General features: G+C 40.6%; 1 protein-coding gene across 1 annotated transcript in view; it reads left to right on the top strand.

Moving 5' to 3' along the window:
• The window catches only part of LOC106504847 (uncharacterized), a 317,961-nt gene that overhangs the window by 99,416 nt on the left and 204,395 nt on the right, over positions 1-14,150 (top strand). Inside the window, exon 5 of the mRNA XM_084978588.1 lies at positions 1,325-1,405. The gene's annotated coding sequence lies outside the window, so the exon portion shown is untranslated. The remainder of the gene's footprint in view (positions 1-1,324; positions 1,406-14,150) is intronic.

Genomic DNA, 14,150 nt, shown 5'->3' with positions numbered 1-14,150 from the left:
CAGGCACACAGCTGCCTCTAATCCTATCCAGAGACTAAGCCCCACCCACCAGAGGGATTAGAATCAGCTCCACCCACCAGGGGGCAGGCATCAGCCCCTCCCATCAGGAAGCCTACAGCAAGCCCCCATACCCACTTCAGCCACAGAGGGGGCAGACACCAGAAGTAAAGAGAGGCTACAATTCTATTATCTGTAAAAAGGTCACCACACCTTTTTAGAGCAAAGAAACAATCTCTGTCCTCGGAGAGCCTAAAAATTTGTAATTTCATGTAATTTGAATGTTATATTTTTAATTTTTACAAGGGAAACTATAGTTAACTGCCACCAGAGCCAGATCACGGGCTTAGAAATACAATTAAACAGAAATTTCAAAGTTAATTTCTTTTCATATATAATCAGCCCATAAGGTTGACTTTTAATGTATACTGAGCATACTCTGTACCCTTAGGTGAGGTGCCTGATATGAAAATTCCATGCGAAACATGGTGTAATGAGATTTTGAGTGGCTTCTGAGGTTTAGGGAAGCAGTCTTTTGAGTGTCCAACACTTTCAGTTCATTTGTTAAAGCATAGATGAATAAGAAAAAATAAGACAGATATGGTTCCTTCTCATAGAAATTAGGGTGAGGTTGATCAGGCAGTTAAATTTCAAGGTTGAGAAAATAGGGTAATGGTGAAGTCAGATTAAGGGGAGTTAGGACAGAGATTTCTAAAAGGTTTACCCATTGCCTTGATTTTGTCTCTTGCCAAGTTCAGAGTGAAAATTGACTGTATTTAATGATGAAATTCTTCTAATAACCGTTCAATTTTGGCAACAGTGAATCTTTAGAAACATGTTAAAAATTGATCCTGTAGGAGTTCCCGTCGTGGCGCAGTGGTTAACGAATCCGACTAGGAACCGTGAGGTTGCGGGTTCGGTCCCTGCCCTTGCTCAGTGGGTTAACGATCCAGCGTTGCTGTGAGCTGTGGGGTAGGGTGCAGACGCGGCTTGGATCCCGCGTTGCTGTGGCTCTGGCGTAGGCCGGTGGCTACAGCTCTGATTCAACCCCTAGCCTGGGAACCTCCATATGCCGTGGGAGCGGCCCAAGAAATAGCAACAACAACAACAACAAAAAGACAAAAAAAAAAAAAAAAAAAAATTGATCCTGTAACATTAAGTAAAATAATTTTTTTTCGCACCGTAGTTACTATGTAAAAAACTTTCGTGCACAAAAACTGAAAGGTAAATCAAACCTATGAAAATAGCTAGTTTCTGGGGGCGGTGGGATTGAGGGTGATTTGTGATTCTTTTTAAATGACTTTTACTGATATAGGGTAATCTTTAGGTTAAGAAGAAATCAGCAGGAAATGGGCACAGTGATCCCAGAGGAGGAACAGAAGGCTGTCCCCAGGTGTGACATCTGAAGGTAAGAGGGAGGGCAGCAAGCTGACCTTGTCAGTAACCTGGATGCTGAGCCTCCTTGGGGATATGGTTTTAATTGCTGGAGCCTGTCTTTGGCAAAGACTCTTGCTTTAAGACCCGCTTTCTGATGTTGCATATGGATTGGTCTGGTCTTCACGCCATTTATCAAAAAGACAGATATGATATTAAAGATACTTCTTATTTGCACCTTTCTGGGCATTTTAAGTCATTATCAATCTTTACGAGAATGCTCTGACGTAGGCGTGGGAGGAGTTAGGTCTACATTTAAGAGACAAGGAAACAGCCATACAAAGACTTCACTACTTGGTACCTGTGCAACATTTGGCAGTAAGCCTTCTGTGGCTTAGTTTCTTCATCTATAACATTGTGATGATGATACAACTTAAGTCATAAAGGAAGACATATAATTAAAGAAATTATATATAAATTACTTTGAACAGAACCTGGCACCTAGTAAAGAATAACTAGTTAGCTAGTATTAATATTTAATATTTTAAAGTATTATTATTTTATTACTTAATTTTCAGTGTCTATTTAATCTACTGGTAATGTTAGGAGCACAACTCCATTTGCCAGCTTTTCTACATCCTCTACTTCTTGATAAAATAGCATGGTGGAGACAAAAAAAGAATGTGGGCACTGTAGCTGAGAGAGAAAAATCTTCATTTCCAAGCCTTAGTTTTTCATGAAGCTCTGAAATGTTGGAAACTATGAATTTTAGTTGTCCCATACTTAAGATGAAGATGATGATAATATGAATGGTTTTGGCTTTAGCTTAGGTTCTTTAAAATACAGAGCCTGAGTAAAGGATTAATTGCTGGTGTTTTATTTGGGAGATAACATCCTGGGGCATTGAGAGTGAAAGAGGAAATGCAGCAGGTAAGAAAGGGAAATTAAAATAGGTAACAGGATGCCTCAGTATGCCAGCCACTCTGGCATGGTCTGCACAGACACAGCCAGCCACTTGCAGGTGCACCAGTTTGGCCTTGCAAGTTGTCTCCAGACCAGCAATACTGTGCTTCCAGACTGGCCATCAGTGAGCAGAAGGGAGAAAGGATGTATTTAGTGTATCCTGAAGGCAGTTGGTCACAATTTGTCCCACAGGGAACTCACTTTGGCATCTGCTCAGAAAGTCAGATCGCCTATCCTGTTGCCTAGTACTATGTTGGAGTCTGGAAGTGGAAGTGGTGGATGGAGTCAGCAACTATAGGAAAGAGGCTGGTCACTTGTGGAGGCAGAACCTCCCAGATATGCAGAGGTGTCTTTCCAACGGCAGTACAAGTGAGGACAAAGCAGCCAGGGTTCCAAGATTCTGAGGAGGTTCATAAGACGTGCCTGTTACATCCTCAGAGGCTGAAATAGGATATAGGGCTTGTCTTAGTTCAGGTTGCCATAAGGGGATACCAATAGGCTGGGGGACCTATAAACTAGGTAAACTTATTTTTCACAGTTCTGTAGGCTGAGAGGGGTCCAAGATCAAGGCTCCAGTAGATGCATTGTTTGGTGTTTCATAGATGATAGCTATCTTCTCTTTGTTTGTTCACACAGCAGAAGAGGCAAGGGAGCTCTCTGGGATCTGTAAATGGGCATTAATCCCCTTCAAAAGAGCTCAGCCTCATGATATAGTCATCTTTCAATGGTCCCCACCACCGAACACCATCATATTGGGGATTGGATTTCAACATAGGAATTTGGGGGAGACAAACATATAGTCTATAGGTGGGTTGTACTCATATTAGCTGTTAGAGTTTGTCCATCCTGTATTGAAAAATAGTGGCAACAGGGAGATAGGCTGCTGTGCGGAACTGTAAAAGGCTCTGTAAAACCACCAGAGCCCACGTGTTTCAGATATTCTGAGACACTACATCATCTACCAATGTCATTCTCAAGGCAGGGCCGTTGCAGATGCTCGCATGTGATGCTTTATGTCCTTAGCAGGGCCACCTAGTGGCTAGTAGCTGGTAGCAAGAACATACCACTGTATATTCTTTTTAAATTGCTTACAAATTTAGGAACCACTTTCTTCTACAGTAAAATGGCCACACTAATGTATGTCTTATTCCAAGGTCCCACTTAGAGTGTGACATTGAGACTCTTCCCTAAGGAGGCAGAGTCTATGTTCCCAACCCTTAAAACTGGCAAGGGGAGGGGGCACTTCACAGCTTCCTCAGCCAATAGAACACAGCGGAGGTGATGCCGCATGCTTTTCAAGACTGGGTCCTAAAGGTGAAATGGCTTCTCTGACTCTCTCTCTTGGGATGTGCATCTTGAGCACCTAAGCTATCATTAGAAGTCCAGCCCCCCAGAAGCTGCTTGCTGGAGAGATTATTCAGAGAGACGCAGAGACAGACAGAGCAAGAGACATATATGTTTGAGTTGCTGTAGCTGTTTCAGTGCCAGCTATTGGAATCAGTGCCAGTCTAGACACCAGATAGTGAGAGAAGCCTTTGAGATAATCCCAGGCCCAGTCACCATCTCTGACTGCAACCTCATGAGAGAACAGAACCACACAGCCGATCTGTACCCATTCCCATGCAAACCACAAGTGAAAACAAATGATTATCGTTGCTTTCCACTGCCAAGTTTGGGGGAAATTTGTTTATAGCGCTAAGAACCCGAACACCTGTGGAGCCCCAGGGGTTTTGATTACAAGGCTATCATGGCAGTTGTTTTAAATGCGTTCTTCTTTCATTTTGGTAAAAATGTTGAACTTAATCATTTTGTTAATAAATAAAATATTTATTGAGTGCCCACTCAGTGCCCAAATGGATCTAGTTGCAAGAGGTACAAAGAAAGCAAGAGCAGTCCCTGACCTCATGAAGCTTAGAGCCCAGCTGGGGAGGCTTACATGTATATGAAGAAGAACCACTTGAGACAGAGCTGCTGTATATTTTTCAATGCTACCCTTCTTCTCCCTGTGGGGAAAGCCCTATGTTCACACTTATATGTCTGTGGACGTATATATAGTATAATTTGCAAAAGGAACATATTTTAACTGGAAACATTTGAACCTGTTGACTGAAAAAATATGCACAACCTAAACGTTGAGAGTTATGTTTGATTCAGTGGACTTTTTGAGGACTTAAGTGGCTCAGATAGGTCTGAGGGACTGCTCTAAAGTGGGAAGGGAGGAATCCGGGTATACAGGAGTCTTTGCAACAAAAAACCAGGTAGTTGGGGCATCAACAGATGAATGAAAACCAGACATCTCAGGTTGATAAATTTAGTGTTGTTCTCTTCATGGGAGGATGCAAGAGCCTGGGCTCAGTGAACTTAGTCCTTTGATAGGCACCTTAGGGATCTAGGGCCAGGATCTGGTTCTTTCCCATCCGCTCAGGGTGCACCCCTGGGGGAGGCTGAAATGGCTGATGGTTTGATGGCTGCAGCATCCCTTGTTCACTGATTTCACACAATGCAGGAATTTTCCCCCTCTGGCTTCCCTTCCATTGTTCTTCCCCACCTGTCGTGTGGTGTTGGAGGTGCAGTGACATTTACATGTGCTGTATCTGCTAAGAGGAGGTTAAGTTGGGGATACTTTGGGTTTGGCTTCAAGGAGTCCTGTGAACCCGGATCACACTTAGTTCTCTGTGAAGTTAAATTATTGCTAGTCACCCCATTAGGGGCATAGTTTGCAGGAACTCTGCTGCTGCCTGCTGTGCTGACTCAGCAAATGTCATGAAACAAAAGCATAGAACTTGAAGGTATCTTGTGACAAAAGCACACCCTGGAGTTCCCGTTACGGCTCAGTGGTTAATGAACCAGACTAGTATCCATGAGGATGCGTGTTTGATCCCTGGCCTCACTCAGTGGGTTAAGGATCCAGTGTTGCCATGAGCTGTGGTGTAGGTCGTAGACGTGGCTCAGATCTGGCCTTACGGTGGCCATGATGTAGGCCAGAAGCTACAGCTCTGATTTGACCCCTAGCCTGGGAACTTCCATATGTGGCAGGTGCGGCCCTAAAAAGACAAAAAAAAGAAAGAAAAAAGAAAAGAAAAGAGCACACCCCACAGCCAGCATCCACTACGGAAAAGCTCATGGGTAGTGGGAGAGAAGCAAGGTTCAATATGCCTGGAGACAGGATCTGGCCTGTGGAAAATTCTTCTAAATATGAGACATGAAATGGTAAACCAAGGATTCCATTTTCACTGATACCTTGTCAAAAGAGAAGTCCTCTCCAATCAGGAGGATTCTCAATAGTGCAGTATATACAATTTTAAACACAAATGTTTACAAGCTGACAAATGGCTCAAGCATTACAAAATTCAGAGAAATAGCATGATGGTTATAGTATTTAACCAAATCAGCAAGAAATTAGAATCTTTTGCCAACGTTTTCATATGATTTACTCCTCTTCATTAACTGGATTATCCAACAACCCTGAAGTCTATTTATTAATTCCATTCAAAATTCATCTCATCCTCTTACCAAATTATTGCCTTGGGTATGATGTGACGAAATTATTTTCTCAATTTTCCTCTCCATGTCAAAACAGTTTCTATTGATTTCAGTGCTCATCTTGTTTGCTTTCTTTTCATATTTCATTAACTTTTAATTTGATTTTCCTCTGTTCTTTTATAAGTAAATATAAGACAACAAAGAAGGTATGCTTCCATGTTGACCAAATCTTGTGCGATTTCTCACTTGTTTTCAATTTGTAATGATTGTGATTATTTTTCTCTTGGTGGATATTCACTTTTATATGTAATTTTGAATGCTTTTTATTAAAGAAGTATATCGAGGGGTTCCCACTGTGTTTCAGTGGGTTACAAACCCAACCAGTATCCATGAGGATTGGCTTTGATTCCTAGCTTCATGCAGTGGGTTAAGGATCCAGCGTGGTGGTGAGCTGTGGTGTAGGTTGTAGACTGGCTTGGATCCCATGTTGCTGTGGCTGTGGCTGTGGCGTAGGCTGGCGACTGAAGCTCTGATTTGACCTCTAGCCTGGGAACTTCCCTATGCCACAGGTGTGACCCTAAAAAGCAAAAAAAAAAAAAAAAAAAAAAAAAAAATGTACAATCAAATTGTAGAAGCTCTAGGTATCATATACCTGGATTCATTCCTGACTGGAGCGTGTCTTCTTTGGGGACTTCTGTTCTGATAGTCCCAGCCTGAGTTAAGCACCCTTTTGATTCACAGATTGCCCTGGGCTGATCGCTAGAGCTCACCACTTTGAACTAGATACATGGTTTTTCCTTTTAAACTTAGAAAAACTCTGCGGGGGGTGGGGAGAGCATGATACACCACTTTACCTGTCGACTTGGTTAGAAGAGGGTGCCTAGCTGTTTTGTCTCTGTGAAGGTATCTGCAGCTCTGATGAACAGCTACAATTAGTTGACTTTAAGTAAAGATTATCCTCTATCGTGGGAGAGGACCTCTTCTAATCAGTTGCACATTTTAAGAGCAAAGTTGAAGGTTCCTGGTGATGAAGAAATTCTGCCTCAAGTGTGTAATATAAAAATCCTGTCTGGGTTTCCATGGAGTTCCCATTGTGGCTCAGCGGTTAGTGAACCCGACTAGCATCCATGAGAACATGGGTTCAATCCCTGGCCTCGCTCAGTGGATTAAGGTTTGGTGTTGCCATGAGCTGTGGTGTAGGTCACAGATGAGGCTTGGGTCCAGCATTGCTGTGGCCCTGGCATAGGTCGGTGGCTACAGTTTTGATTGGTCCCCTAGCCTGGGAACCTCCATATGCCGCAGTTGAGGCACTAAAAGACAAAAAACGAAAAAAAAAAAAAATCCTGTCTGGGTCTGCAGCCCACTGACTTGCCCTGTGGATTTAGGAGTTGCAGTCCCCACAGTTGTAGGAGCCAATTCATTAAAATAAATCTCTCCCTCTCAACACACACACACACACACACACACAACCACACCACACACCCTGCTATGCTATCTTGTTGGTTGTATTTCTCTGCAGCACCCTGACTGGAAAAGATAGTAATTCTCAGTATTTTACGGAAGATAGGCAAGGTTAGAAAGTAACTTACCTTCGGACACACAGCTGGTATGTGACTAGGCCTGTGGACAGGTGTTGATCTTTCTGCTCTGCAGCGCCGACACTGTCTGGAGGCAGAGAGGCTTCTTGGTCCACTTTTGTCTCATGGAGTAGCTGATCTTGAAGGCATGGTACCAGCCTGCCTTCATCTCTAATCATGTGTCAAGTGTGGTAACAATGGCCCTTCACTTATGTATGTCACAGGACTGTTTTGCGATTCAGTGAGAGGTGTGAATGAAAGCAAAACAACTCTACAAATATAATTCATTGTTAAGTAAGAAACAAACTTCAAGTCTTCCCGAAGCAAAGCAGTGGCTTTCCCTTTCCTAGGTATCAATTTCTTCCTCTTCTTCTTGCCACCTCTTTTTCCCACCTCACAGCTCCTTCTCCTTTCAAGTGATATCATGCTTAAATGTCTGTGTGCTCCTATACAATATTTTGCATAATCATCAGAGCACATTTGGTTATATAAATGTGATACCCATTTCACAGATGAGGAATTGACACACAGAGTTGTCCATAGTAATATGGCCAGATAACCATAGAGCTGGAGTCTTCTTTCACTGTATCAAAGTGGAAGAAAAAAATACTATAAAATTTTAATCAATTTGAATCCTGGGATTTGCCATTAAAAAAGAATCCCTTACTTTGCAGGAAGAAATGTCTCTAATTCAGATCCCCTTTCTGCCCTAAAGGGAGCAAATTATAATTTCAGTGATTAAGCTTTTAGAGTCAGCATTTCTATTGGAAGACACTGTGTCTGATTCACCTGCCAGTGCATAACTGAAGCTATCAAGCATTTGGTGCCCAGCTGGCTGAAGAAGATTAAACTCCAGAAAGGTATTTAAATAAAATTTAAATAATTCATAATTTGCCTCCCTCTGAATAGCAAAGCTTCTCTAATGCAAGTGGAAACAGACGTAGCGGTGGAGTCTTCAACAGAAGACTGAACTGGGGGGAAGAATATCCAGAACCTGATTTTCTAAGTAGATTGTAGCAGACAGGGGGAGTTGATATCTTTCCTTTATCATCTCAAACTACTTACAATTAAAGTGCACAGAGAATGCAGTTTATATAGAGACCAGAATTTGGTTATCATATTTTTAGCAAGATATTGACAAATCAGCAGGTTTCAGGATTGTGAAGACACTGTTGGAAGAGAAACGATTGAGGAACTGGGGACTCTCAGCCTGTTGAAGGCTCAGAGGAAATAAGAAAATGATTTTTCAACATTTGAAGAGTAGATGTTTAGCTCCAGAGGGCCCATGGGCAGATTGCAAAGGGAAGAAGATGAAAATCCTTTGTAGCAAGGAGTGCTGTCCAAACATGGAACAGTCTGGGTAAGTGATTCAGGGCTCCTTGGGCTAAAGGTGGTGACCAGGGGTGCTGATGTCTGAATTCCTGCTTTGAGATGCTCAGAGTTGCACTGCCCCCAAGGTTAAGGTCTCTTCTGTTGCTAGTATTCAAAGATAAAATGTTGATGGGAACTGTCTTTCTGCTAAAAGTATGCAATGGCTTGAAGCCGTTTAAGCAGAAAACTAGGACTTGCCCATCGAAGTTGCCTTAAGGGTAATTGCTATATCTTGTGTTCGTTTCTAAAAACCTTCTAAGTCTCAGATTATTTTTAAAAAATTTAAAAAAAATTGAAGTGTAGTTGATTTACAATGTTCTATCAATGTCAGCTATACAGCAAGGTGACCCAGTCATACATATATGTGTGTGTGTATATATATATATTTATATATACACACATATATATATTCTTTTTCTCATATTATCTTCCATCATATCCTATCACAAGTGACTGGATATAGTTCCCTGTGCTGTTATTCAGCTGGACCTCATTGCTTATCCATTCTAAATGTAATATTTGCATCTACTAACCCCAAATTCCCAGTCCATCTCACTCCATCCCCCTCTCCCTTGGCAATCACAAGTCTGTTCTTCATGTCTGTGAGTCTGTTTCTGTTCTTCAGATAGGTTCGTTTCTGCCACATTTTAGATTCAACATACAAATGGTATTACAGTATTTGCCTTCTCTTTCTGACTTACTTCACTTAGAATGGGAATCTCTAGTTGCATCCATGTTGCTGCAAATGGCATTTTTCTTTCTTTTTTATGGCTGAGTAGTATTCCATGGTATATATGTACCACATCTTCTTAACCCCATCATCTGTCGATGATAAGTCTAAGATCCTTTTACATAGAATGAAGTAACTATAGTGCCTACTTCATAAGGCTATTTTGAAGATGGGTTTTAGATGATGTCCATAAACACTGAGTGCCTGGCACAAAATAATTTCCTAATAACAATTATTATTGTTGATATTGTTGCATGTCAGGTTATTTTACCTAATAACTTTGTGAGATTGATGACGTCATCCACGTTTTAGAAATAAAGCAACAGAGGCCTCTAAGTCAAGTAAATTGCTTAAGTTCTTCTAGTTGGAATGATGTGGAAGTGGAAGTGTTTGACCATGTCTTGCTCATGACCAAAGCCTCAAGTTTCTTTAGTGTTCTATTCAGATGTAAAGTCCTTTCTTATTTTCTCAGACATTTGCCATGAAAATGACCCTGTTGTTTCATTTTGATGTTTAAACGTTCTAAGTTCTGACGGTAGCTTTGTGTCATATACATACACACGGCCTCAGTGACTAGAGTAGAAATTCTAGGCATTAATGTGGCTCTGTTATTTGCAACATCATTTGCTAACAGCTCCAGCAAAGCTTTTGATCATGCCAAGCTGTGTGGCTCAATGAAATCCATGTATAGAATCCTATCTAGCTGCAGAAAGATTGCATCAGAGAAGGCTGAATGGTTCAATTGCTGTTATTCTAAAGCCAGCATTCTGGGGAGAGCATTAGTATTCACAAACATCAAAAGAGTCGCTAGAATGGAAATTGACCCTGTCTTGTAATATAAACAGGTCAGCTGTTTGAGAGTTTTCAAAGACAGTTATGATGTAATAGCCTATATACAGTACTCACAGTCTAATCTGTTTTAAGCTTCTCCTCTGGCATTTCTCTTTCCCAGGAATGAAATAAAAGAAAAAGTGAATGCAGATAAAGAAGAGAGCTCATCCCTTTTGCCATTTAAGAAATGGCCTATTGTCCAGTCTCCGTAGGGAAATGGCCTTGCTGGTAAACTCAATATTTACATCACCAGGGCTGTTCTCTCAGAGCCTTTTTTTTTTTTTTTTTAATGTGAGATATTATCATTTGGTGATTTATGATCTATGCATCTCTGCTGACATTTTTTCTGAAGTTTTCATTGTTCATAAATGTACATGACACCAGGCAAATAGCTGGTACTGATCGAGCCAGCTGCAGGTGCAGCAGACATTTTAAATAGGAACACAATTAAATGGAAATCTGAATTCTAGCCAGCGGGATGTTCGCAATAATACAGTACACTGGGGGGGGGGGTGCTGCTCTATCGATCCTGTGGTGTCTCAATAAGCAACAGCTCACAGTGCACTTGCCACAAAAAGGTGGATATGTTTCAGCAAAGCCTTCTCCCACTCCGTGGAGTGGGTTGTGGGAGGACTTGGGTTGAGGCAATTCATTCAGATGAAAGATGTACGTTAAGGATGAAATTATACTTGGTTTTATCTAGCCTCTCCTCTTCTTTTAAATTTGCTGAGTTCACTAGTTTCTTGACAATCCCTCCTTCCCCCAAACTCCTACAACAATTATTGGTGAGCAGAAAAATTAAGAGTGAAGAATTAATTTACACTGAAAAATATAAAATCACAGCTTTCCCCAAAGTGACTTTTTCTAAAATTAAAGGTGAAAAGCCGCCAAGAAATTGCATTTGGCAGAAACGCACACTGATTTAAATCTATGAAGACGTTAAAGTCGAACACTGAGCTGTAACATTGTGTAACTGGTCTTTGGGGGTGGTGTTAATATTTGATCTGTGAGCTTCAGAACAAATGTCTCACATCTTTCAGAAATGGGCAAAGAGGTCTACGCTCCGGAGTCAGGTCAGAAGCATGGTGAATTTTCCACATGTTGAAGAGTTTTCAGTTGTGTCTTTCACATTCCATGATGTAGATCTCCAAAACACTTACTTTATAATGGATGATGTGCAAACATGTTAACGTTTTTGGGAAAACCTCTCAGTATATGGTCTTAAAAACAGAAGTTTGATGGAAAGAAAATAATACCTTACCATAGGTATTTTTCCAATTAATAATTTACTGCATGTATAAAAAGTCACTATCCATCCGTCATCCTATAAAATCACCTGGAGCAGAGCAGTTGGTGGCCAATGAGTCCTACAATAACTCCCCATTCTCTAAGAATCCCATTAATCCCCCCAGTTGCCCACTGGCAGTTCAGGGTCCCCCATCACCATCCCTGACACACACTTAGATGCGCCACCTCATTCTATTCCTGCGTTGTGTACCCCCTCTACCCTCACAACCCAATATTTTCAAAGATGAAGCCACATACATGCAGTACAAAGAGCAAAGGAATCACCCCAAGTCCCAGCTTTGCTCTTTCCTATAAAATCACCTGGAGCAGAGCAGTTGGTGGCCAATGAGTCCTACAATAACTCCCCATTCTCTAAGAATCCCATTAATCCCCCCACTTGCCCACTATCTACCTGATTTTGTCCCGTTTTGTCAAACTCACCTTTAAGTTTGGGGGTTTCTCATCTGCAGATGAACAAATGTGTCTCAGAGGTGGGAATATTAAATTGAATAATGGTGGTAAAAGGCCTAGCATAATGATTCCTAGTATGTAGATGTCACTCCATAAATGTTGGTTGGCTTTCCCCTGCCTATGTAAGAGATGCAATGAATCACTTAATGGTTTGTGTTCCTTAACATGAATTATTTGCATTTTAAAAGAGATCCTTTGTGGACCCCAAAGAATAAAATATTGATGATGGAATTTTAGAGAGTAGGGCAGGATGATGTGAGAGTTATGGTGAGAGTCATTTTTAAGTCAGGAGATGTTTCCAGGTCTACTACATATCACAGTGAGGACACCTAGTCCATCCATGTTTCTCAACACAAAAATAAGAACATTATCTATCATAAAAGTGCATTAAATAGTGCCTCTCATAAGCTCAATGATCCTGATTTTAGGAAATTAAGATCATTATTATTTGATTGAATTTAATTAAACAGAACCCACCACCTTAGAGCCCCTGGGCTTCTTTATAAAGAGAATATGAATGTAATGATTAAATTAAGTCACAGCCAATAAGATTCTCATCAGAAAAGAAAATGGAAGGACTTATCTGATTGAGAACTCTGAGTCAATTATATGCCTTGGGTGTTTTACGAAAAGTCATTGAAATTTACCCTTGCTAAAAGAAAGAGACCACTTAAAAACTACTACTCATTTATTTGTGCATTTATTCATCCCATATTTATCAAGCCTCTTCTCCATGGTAGACACTGTTCTGGACATCTTGTGAGAAATACCAGGAAAAATGAGATGCATTTCCTGGCCTCCTGCAAAACTTGGAGCAGGGCACACTCCCAAATGAATATAATGCATAGAATTTGGAATGCAGAAAAATATATTTATTTTGATCTGAAAGTATCAGGAAAGTATTCTTTGAATACATGGTATTGCATTTAGGCCACAGAGTTAAGATGATTCAACAAAATCGTTCAAGCATTTTTCATTATATTTTTACCATATGTCAGAAGCTATCTTAAATCCTGGAGAGACAGTCTCAGAAAGAACGGAATTGTGTTTTAGCTCTGCTATTTTCTAGCTGTGAGCTGTAGTAAAATTATTTACTTTTAAAGGGCTCCCTTTCCTCAACTCAGATAAAATAAGCTTTGACCTCATAGATGAATATTTGGAGGAAATAATGCATTTATTGTGCTCAATAAATGTTTACTCTTGTTATTATAACAGTTCATTGGTTTCCTCTCTTCCTTTGTTTTTCTCTAAACTCTCCCATTTCTGTCAGTCTCAATCTCATCAAGCAAAACTTTAATCAACACAATCCAAGCAAAGATTTGGTAGATTTTCTGAATCTCTAGAGAAATTCTACATAAACACTTCACTTTTGCATTCAATGTGTATGATGATCTGTTTCTAACCATTTTGTTATTTGTGCTGTCTAATTTCTAGATCAATCAGATTCTAGGACATTGTGGAATTGTGACCTGGACTCTACTGCCTTTGTATCTTTAGACATATTCAAGGGAAAGTTCTTTGCTTTTTCTTCTATTAGTGTTCTTATTTTCTGAAATAGTATTCAAGACCCAGCTCACCTCCTCTGTTAAACTCTCCCAAGTACTCCTGGCTCATTACCTTTCTTTGAATCTAGTGTTGATCATGTTAAGACACCACTGAGAAACTTTTCTGCTTTTCATTCCTTGATGAATCAAATCTGAACATTTTAGCATGACATGCCCCTTATAGTCAAGTCATCTACATGGTTTCTCAAATATGCTGTGTTCTTTTGTGCCTTTCTTATGCTATCTTCTCCATATGGAATGTTCTATACCACTTTAAAATCTTTGGCCTTTTACACTGTTGGTGGGAATGCAAATTGGTACAACCACTACAGAAAACAGTATGGAGGCACCTCAGAAAACTAAATATAGACCTGCCATACGACCCAGCAATCCCACTCTTGGGCATATAGCGGGCCTAAACTTTCCTTGAAAATGACACATGCACCCGCATGTTCATTGCAGTACTATTCACGGTAGCCAAGACATGGAAACAACCTAAATGTCCATCAACAGATGAATAGA

The sequence above is a fragment of the Sus scrofa genome, chromosome 9 (genome assembly GCF_054392235.1).
Source record: "Sus scrofa isolate SSC_HxYL_T2T_F1_AM1 chromosome 9, Sscrofa_HxYL_maternal_Yorkshire_Landrace_v2.0, whole genome shotgun sequence".
NCBI lineage: Eukaryota > Metazoa > Chordata > Mammalia > Artiodactyla > Suidae > Sus > Sus scrofa.
Note: the sequence above shows the minus strand (reverse complement) of the source record. Positions and strands in the feature narration are given on the sequence as shown.